The following is a 9,466-nucleotide window of genomic DNA, read 5'->3' on the forward strand; positions in this document are numbered from 1 at the left end:
TGTCGTGTTTTCCGATTATTGCAAAACCTCAAGAATCATCAAATAAAAATTGAAAAAAGTCAAGAACATCCCCATAAAAATTCAATGCATAATTGCGATAAAAATCAAGAATTAAAGTACTTATCAACTGCAAATTATTTTAGTATCATATCAATCGACTCCATCTTTCGCACCACCGTCAATTTTAATATCATGAATAAGAAGAATAACGAAAACCCAAGTGAGAAATTGGAATGTAGAAGTGTAAAAAAGACAGTCCATATAGAGACAACAAATGCAAGTTGTCAGTTAAGAGAGAAGCAGTTATGCAAATATCTGAAAATACAACAAATGGATTTCGAAAAATTAGAGAAAATTCGAGAAGATTGTGAGGTAGATGAGAGCATTTGATAGACATTTAATGTGCAAAAGAAGGAGTAAATTTAATTATATGTGATGTGGAAATAAAAAAGTGATGTGGCAAATGTAATTTCTTAAGAAGAAAAAAGAAAAAGAGGGTTGAAAAATTTCAGCAAAGCAATTAACGGCTACAGAGGTATATATGACTCATAACTTGGCAACAAGAGTATATAGGACCTAAAACTTGATAACAAGGATATATATGGATTAAAACATGGATAACTTGGCAACAAGGGTATATATGACCTAAAACTTAATAACAAGGGTATATATGGATTAAAACATGAATGACTGGGATATTAATGAGCTATAATTTTAACGGATGATATATCTGAATATTTTCATAAAATTCAGCAGCATATTTGACTCTTTTTTCAATTAAATATAGTGCATGTATATTAAGTTTATGCATAATAAATTTTGTTTAAATAAAAAGAAGAGATGCAAATAAGAGGTTATTTTTCGATTAATAATTGTTCAACATTTATTTTTTTTTAAGGGAAGACTAGATAATTCTTCTTTTTTAAAAAGAGATATATAAGGGGAAGAAAAGAGAGAGAAAATAGTGCACTGAAAGTTTGCTAATGAAAATAAATTTCTTAATTAATGGAGAGGCTTACCAACATTTAAATGAATTACTATACTCTTGTATATATTTTTTATTTTTAAAAATGTCATATTTGTTATAAATTTAGGGGAGTACAACTCATGTCAGCACGGATTCAACATCAAGGTTGAGTTATGTACGTACAAGTCGAGTTATGTGTTGTAAGCATGAATATACATAATATGCTAATTACTTGATAGTATTTGTCAAGTAACTAAGTTTTATAAATAGTTATCTTATTTACATAGACAACAAAATATGATTCATCGTCGGATTAAGAAATGTAGCCTTAAAGGTGAGACCTATTGTATAAAGTGGAGAATGTGAGATTAAGCTACAGAAATAATAAGCATAAATATGCAGAACATGCTAATTACTTGATAGTATTTGTCAAGTAGCTAAATTTTACAACAAAATATGATGCATACTAGGTTGAGAAATGTAATATTAAGGCTGAGACCTGATGCATAAAGCAGAAAATGTGAGATTAAGCTAAAACACACACACATATCCCATGAGCTTTAATATTTAGAATTTGAGTGTCCGGCACAAAATAATTTAATTTTCCTAATTAGAACAGACGAACAATAACTTCAAATTGTATTGCAGAAGGGATACTTTATGGAGAAGCAAATAGAAAATCAAAGCTAATAAAAGAGGAAATCCTAAATCAAAAAATCAGCAAAGAAGAAAGCTCATCACAATGCAGAAACAAGCCTTGATATTTAATTCCTCCAAGCACACATGAAAATATGCAAAAAGCAGACAAAATGATAATGATTCTTTTAATAGGTTCATATAGCTAACCTAACATTTAGGTTTTAGATTATACGTATCCTCAAAAGAAAGTCAACGCATTACTACTTTCAGTACAAACTATAAGGGCAGATTAGTTGAAAAATATATTTTAAAAAAAAGAAATAAGACTTCAGAACTTTGATCTAATAGTGAACAAGTCTCTTTTTTCCTGTGGAAGCACTCTCTCCATTTCAATTACTAATTACTCCCTCCGTCTTAAATTATATGTCATCATTTTCTTTTTGATACGTTCCAAAACGAATATCATTTTTCTTTATTTGTTAAGTTTTTAAAAACACAATTATAATTTTATCCTTAGTGGTCTCTCTTGATTTAAAATACTATTACTTCTTTTTTATTTGTATTTTCAATTAAAAGTGATCTCACTTGATTTTAAATACTACTTCCTTCGTTTTGAAATAAATGAATTGTTGGGGTATTTATTAATATTTCAAAATAAGTGAATCATTAAATTTTTTTTCAAATTTGCTTTTATGATTTGACAACCAATTAACTTTTGAAAAGGTATTACAAGGTCAATTTTTTTTTGGAGTAAAAATAAAAAGTTGTGTTAAATTTATGTCTTTAATGATTTTTTCTTAATATGTGTGCCAAAATTCAACAATTCATTTATTATGAAATGGAGAGAGTATTACTCTTTTTTTTAAAAAGGATAATTTTGTAACTTTAACAAAGTCAATACTTATTTCTTAAATATCATGTACGGTTAAATGACGACACATAATTTGGGACGGAGGGAGTATTTTTTTTTTATTCATCTCTAAAATATAGTATCTGTCAATATTTTTTTAATTAATAAATAATACTTCTTCCGTTCTATTTTATGTGTCGTCATTTGATTGGGCATAAAATTTAAGAAATAAGGGAATACTTGATAATATTTATTAAATTGTTTTTTATCAAAAAATATGCAACTATCTTTTTTTAAATTAAGTGGGTCAAATAAGGGTAAAAATGTAATTGTGTTTTTAAATATTTTTACTAAATAAGAAAATATGATATATTTTTTTTGGAATTGACTAAAAAAAATGATGACACATAAAATGAGACGGAGGAATTAATATTTATTTACCTGAATTTAGCTATACAGATCAAGGGAAGAAAAAAAAAATAGAAAGAGTAAAACTGACGATTGGTTGGCCAAGCATGACTTTAGACGACATGCCCTTACAGAGTCACCTTCCACAAAATACTTCTACTTGCAAGTTAACAACAACTTAATTTACCCCAAAAAAATATATGACGATAACAACTAGAAAGACGGAGAAGTGATAGAGCTTGTTCTTACTTTTGCTTTTGTATTGTATGCAAAGGGAGAGGAGATGGAGAAGACATCTATACAGGGAAATAAAGGAAAAGATAATGACCAAAAAGTGAGACATGGTAAACTCTTTTGATACAAAAAAGGGGTAGGAGTTACATGTTATATATTTATTCTTTTGTTTTCAGCAAAAAGAGAAATAAAAAAATAATGAAAGCAGAAAAAAATGTGTACTTACTGATTATCAACTATAATAAAGTCTTCAATTCTTAATTCATTTGCAGTGTATATTAATAACCCAACATTGAGCACAATAGCAAGAACATCTCGCAAAAAAAAAAAAAAAAAAAAAAAAACATAATAAATGAGTAAGAAACTAACCAAAGAAACTCTACTAGCCGATAAAAAATATGATACATCAAAAGTTATGATACCAAATTCAGATTCTAATTGATGGTAAAAGATGTCAAATGTTGTAAGATCGAATCATGTTGGTGGTGGTAGTGGATTATTCAGAGGATTTTTACTTTTTTTATTGATCTGACGATTGGTTCTCCGTCAATTATCTAGGTGAAGTCACTGATTGATTTGTCATACCCAAAATTTGATTCTTTAATATTTGGAAGGGACAATGGGTAGGTATGAAAGGGACGCTGGAGATTTGCATAATGTGTCATGTCACTGCCGAATATAATGCACCAAACTTGCGTTTTCTGTGAAATATTATATTAATTTAGCTTTTCTGATAATTAAGTTGTACTTAATTTACATCTCAAGATTAAAGGTAGTTCTATGTACAATGATCAAACACTATAATTTTCAGTGATGTGCATTAATTTCCATAGCATAAGTAAGTTGAATAAAATGTACCTCTTCATCATAAAGAATCAAGAGTTGTTATATGCTTTACTTCTCTGCAGTTGTAGGAGTAATTGCATTGATGCTAAATCTTTTCGTGATTTTGAGAAACCTGACATTGTAAAATATTAACAATGATATGAGTAGAGATATTATGAATAAAAATCGAATATACCCAAGAAAAATAACCCCTTTAGCCAAATAAAGAGTACCGTAAACTCATAATTAAAGAATTAAAAAAATTGGAAAAGAAATTGAAAGACGGGTGCATCTGAAGTTGGAACAACAATTGTAAGATGTATATTTTGCAAATTCATGGGCACCTTTGCTTACTAAAAAATACCGATATCTTAAATTTAGAATCATAGGTCAAAATTATAAGACTTATTTATTTTTGTCTCTAATTGATCAGAAACTACACAATTACTTTGCAAAGTCAGATTCCGAGAGTATGTCGAAAAGAACATGACTACAGAGATTAAAAATTGAGTTTGAAGAGAACCACCAAGGATCAAGTACAAAGCTTTTAACAATCTAAAATATGCAAAAATTACAAAATTGAATTGGTTCCTCTTCTTTCAATAAAATAAAAGATGGAGATAACAAACCCCAATTAAATTCCAACTAATCAATTTAATCTACCTACAATTAGGAGAGTCAAATTTGATTTCCTTCTAAGTTAGGATAAAAAAGGAATCTTTCAAAAATAGCTATACTTTGCTGAAAAATTCACCTTTCATAACCATATTTTATCATTTATAGCCGTTGTATTCAATTTACACCCGATGTGTTCGATTTTATTAATAGTCTGTATTCATATAAAATATAAATGCATTACCATTTAACCGCTGTATTCGATTCACAGCCACTATATTCACTTTTATTCAGTGGTCTGTAATCATATAAAACATAAATACATTACATATTTAGTCTCGCCAAAAATACTATTTTTTTTTCTTTTTTCTTTTTAATAATTTTTCTTTTTTGTGTTTTCCTCATTTTTTCTTTATTTTTTTTCTATTTTTCCCTATTTTTATTTTTTCTCTCTTCTCTTTCTCTTTCTTTTTTTCTTTTCTTTTTTATTTTTTTTTGTACTTATTTTCTTTATCATTTTTTTGGTTCTATTTTATATTTTTCGTATTTTTGAAAAATATAATTACTCGAGCACAAGTAATGGCTGATAACGTAACTACCACAATTGTTATCGTATTTGTAGTCACACCATCATTTATAATTTTGTATTCATTGATACAATTGTATTTGTATTTGTATTTTAAAGTTTGTGCTTGTATTTGTATTTTGCAATTCACATTTATATTTGTATTTTATAGTTTGCACTTGTATTTGTATTTGTCAGTTCGCACCATCATTTATATTTTATATAATTCTCACTTATATTTTAAAGAACTGCTTTGTATTTTTGTATTTCATAATTGATCATATATTATATTGGATTATATTTGTATTGTGAGTTTTTTGTGTTTGTATATTTAGATTATATTTGTATTTGTATTCTATTTTCGTCGATGCCTTTTTTATTTTTAAAGAATTATTTTGTATTTGTATTTGTAAGTTGATTGCATATTGTATTAAGCTGTGATCACGTATAATTTATCATTTGCATTTGTAAACGAACAAGCAAATGCATTAATTGTATTTTCTTGATTCTAAAATATATAAATATGTATTGTATCATTTGATACAAATGTACCATTTTGTATTTATATGTCAAAATTATCATTCGTATTTGTAAATAAATAAATATCAATTGATATAAATACAATTACAAACAAATGATTTTACAAATACAAATACAATATGTATTTGTACATATTGTATTTACATAAAAATTTGAATTGTATTTATATGTATCAATAAATACAACTCGTATCAATAAATACAAACAAGTATTCGAAGAAAGAAAACCAATCATTTCTTTTCAATAATTAAAAAATACAAATGATAGTTCACACTTATGTCTGTATGCTATAGTTCACATTTGTATTTGTATTTTATAGTTGACACTTGTATTTGTATTTGCTAATTTGCACAAATGAAAAGAAAAAGAAAAATGAAAAGAAAAAAAAAGAAAAAAAGAAGGAGAAAAAAATGAGAGAAAAAGAAGGAGAAAAAATAAAATAAAAAAGAAAAAAGAAAAAAGAAAAAAGAAAAAAGAAAGAGAAGACAAAAAAAAAAAGTAAAAGAAAAAATGAAGAAAAAAACTGAAAAAAAAAAGAATAATAGAAAATAGAGAAAATAATGAGAGAAATTATAAATTGTAATTAGGGATAATTAATAGGCAAGAGGGTTTATGGATTGTAATTAATTGAAATTTAGACTAAATCAAATAATTAGGAATCAATATTTGTTAAGTTATGTAGTTATCCAAATAAAAAACTCCAGTAAAATCCCAAAACTACAACACAAAAAATAAAAATAAAAAATTTATAATAAAAAATTTAAAATATAGTAATATGAAATAATTTTGGAAAGGAAACATGCCCGATACAAACCTTATCTTTGATTTTTTATTTTTTTTTTGGATTAACAAAGCAAAAGAGAAGTAATAGAAAGACCCTAGGAAAAGAGTTAGAGAAAACGGGAAGCAACTACATATTTTGTTGAATGTTGTAGTTGCATATACAATATCAAATCATTATTACCCTGTGGAGTCAATGACCAAAATTCCCTTTGTATGAAATAAAATAACATGAAGCACCCATGTCAACAGCCTCTTTTTTCTTTATAATATAGAAATGTGTGTTATTTGTAACTTGTAAAGATATGTTATTAGGGTGTATATTTCTTACGGATAAAAAATTTAGTTACTATTATGAGTCATTTACATAAAGAGCATAAATATATACCTTATTTATCAATTTTAGTACATATACAATGCCTAAATTTTTATCTATTTTTTTAATAAGAAAATATCTAAATACTTATATAATGTATTTTTAAACACAGTTTTAACATCATCAATAAGAGAAAATAAATAATAATTTTATTATATTTTGAATTCAATATATTATACGTATTAAAGACGTATTTCAATATACATGTTGAATATATATAACTAAAATATGTTTATTCCAAAAGTATTACAAGTATTATATGTGAATTTCAAAGATTTTATTATAATTTAAATCAGTTTCTGTAGTTAGAAATGTATTATATTTATTATGAAATAAGAACTTTCGAATTCATAAAGATATATAATATTGAATTTGAATTGTATTACAAGGATCCTTTATGTTTAATAAAATTTTAACACAACATTTAAAAAATTTAACCTTTTCTTCTCCAGTGAATCACCTGTTGGGATATTGAAACGCCCTGGACTTTGGCCCTTGTGAATTTCCTGAGTCTTGAACTCTCTACTAATCATACGACTCACATCATAAGTCGTACGGTGTTGTAATGGGTCAGCGATTCTAGTCATATATTGGTCAGTGTGTTGTTGACCAAGTTCTGTCCTAGTTACGAGAGACTTCATACGAGTCGTATGGTCTAGTCATGAGAGCTTCAAGGTCCAATCATGTGTTGTCCAACGTCTAGCCCTTGATGTTCTGCCTTGGAAACGACTTGATGGTACTAGTCTTAAGGTCTAGTGATGATTTGGGCAAGGGAGTCATTTGTTGGACAGAATGTGGTGTCTAACTTTCTGATCTTAAGATGACTTGATGGTACCACTCGTATGATGTGGTGACGAGTTGGAGGGTCAAATCGTACCTACCTGTGAGTTTTCTACAGCTTTTAAGTTGAGGGTATTTTTGACATTTTTCACCCCAAGCCTTTAAGACCCCACGTCTTATAACACTTATTGGAAATTCATTCTACACTTTAGAAGATCAAGCACTCTCTAAACTCTCTCTAAAACTTCTCAAGAGATATTGCGCTAGGGTTTCTTCAAGGTGGTCATCTAGAGGCTTAAAGATTAAAATCTCTTCGTGAATCTTCGTAACTCAGGCATGCTACTCTTACTTCATTGTTAGTTCACAAAAATTATGTATTTTAAACATTGTTTATGAATCACTAATGGTGGTTTTGAAAACCATGGTTGAGGGTTTGAATACATAATGTTGAGTATTGTTTTCTCATGGTTTAAATTATGACTACACATATTTTGATAATGGTTTTGCACATGTGGGTGGTTGGAAATTGTGATTTAAAATAAGGGGTCATAGATAACCCTAACTTGATGGTTTTTGGCTTGAATAATGGTTTGATAATGGTATGCCCTCAACCAGTATGTGAAATTTTCTTTGAGAATGATCTTGTCATATGTTGAATTGTGTTTTGAACTAAGGCATTGGCCTAATGATGTAAGCGGTTAGTAAATGGTTTTATGAAAGTCTTGTTGGCCATAAATTAATTTTAATTATAACCTTGGTAGTTTAGTTGGCTAAATGAATTCGAGTCCCTAACTATTGAATTGAATTGATATCCTTTGTTAGATAATGGGTTTGAGTCCCAAGTTGATTAACAAAGGTTATGGTATGTTGTATGCTTGGAAGTAGGGTTGGTATGACGATACCAACGGGATGCCTTTGGTAAGTAATTGAAATAAGGGTTGTGTATGTATAACAAATGTTTTAATTCGTTCTTTAAAGTGGTATGTGTATTCGGGCAGTAAAAGTGAAGTCCAAAGGACTAACACTGGAAACTGCGCTAGCCGGTGCATATGTCTCTATGATCGGGAGGTTCGAGTCCCCTAAATGGATATATGAATGGGAGGTTCAAGTCCCTCATATTGTATACATTGATGCTTAAGTCACCTTGACTATGCCGGGAGGTTCAAGTCCCCCATAAAGGCATATATGAATATGGATATTCTCTTGCTCATGCGGCTACATGAACTACGACCCTAGGGGAGAGCTGGGTCTATATAGCCAGTGGGTGCCTTGTTATATGATGGTTATGCTACGCAACCCAGGTTAATGTTTTCAAATATATGTGTCACGACTCGAACCGAGGCCATGACCGCGACGGACATCCTAAATCGTGAAGGCCCGAGTGCCCCTATTCTATCTGGTAATCATACACAATGTTCAAACAATGTAAAGAAATGCTAAATATTAATAAACAGAAACATGGTCACTTTTAAATTCAACTAGACAATACGAATGAAGTTCATAACATTCAAAGTACATGACTCTAGTCTGCGAAATCTCTACTAACTGAAAATAATATCTGTCTGAACTTTGGGACAAGGCCCCCAGTTGGACCATGAATCAAAATAACATAACCACGACAAGTTTCGTAACCAGGCCTTCCGAAGTAAGGGAGGCCACCAGTTGTAGCTTCTATCAAGTCAATCTACTACTTACCGAAACCCCGGGATTGAGTCATAAATCCTAAAATATAGGGGTCAATACAATTGTACTGGTACACAAAGTCATCCATAATAATGTGCTTTAATAAATAACATAAGTGAGAGCATTTTATGAAAAAAAATAATAATCATAAACCATTTGAAAATCCATGGGCATAGTAAATAGGCCTTTAAAACAGTTCTGCAA

The sequence above is a fragment of the Capsicum annuum genome, chromosome 7, assembly GCF_002878395.1.
Source record: "Capsicum annuum cultivar UCD-10X-F1 chromosome 7, UCD10Xv1.1, whole genome shotgun sequence".
Taxonomy (NCBI): Eukaryota; Viridiplantae; Streptophyta; class Magnoliopsida; order Solanales; family Solanaceae; genus Capsicum; species Capsicum annuum.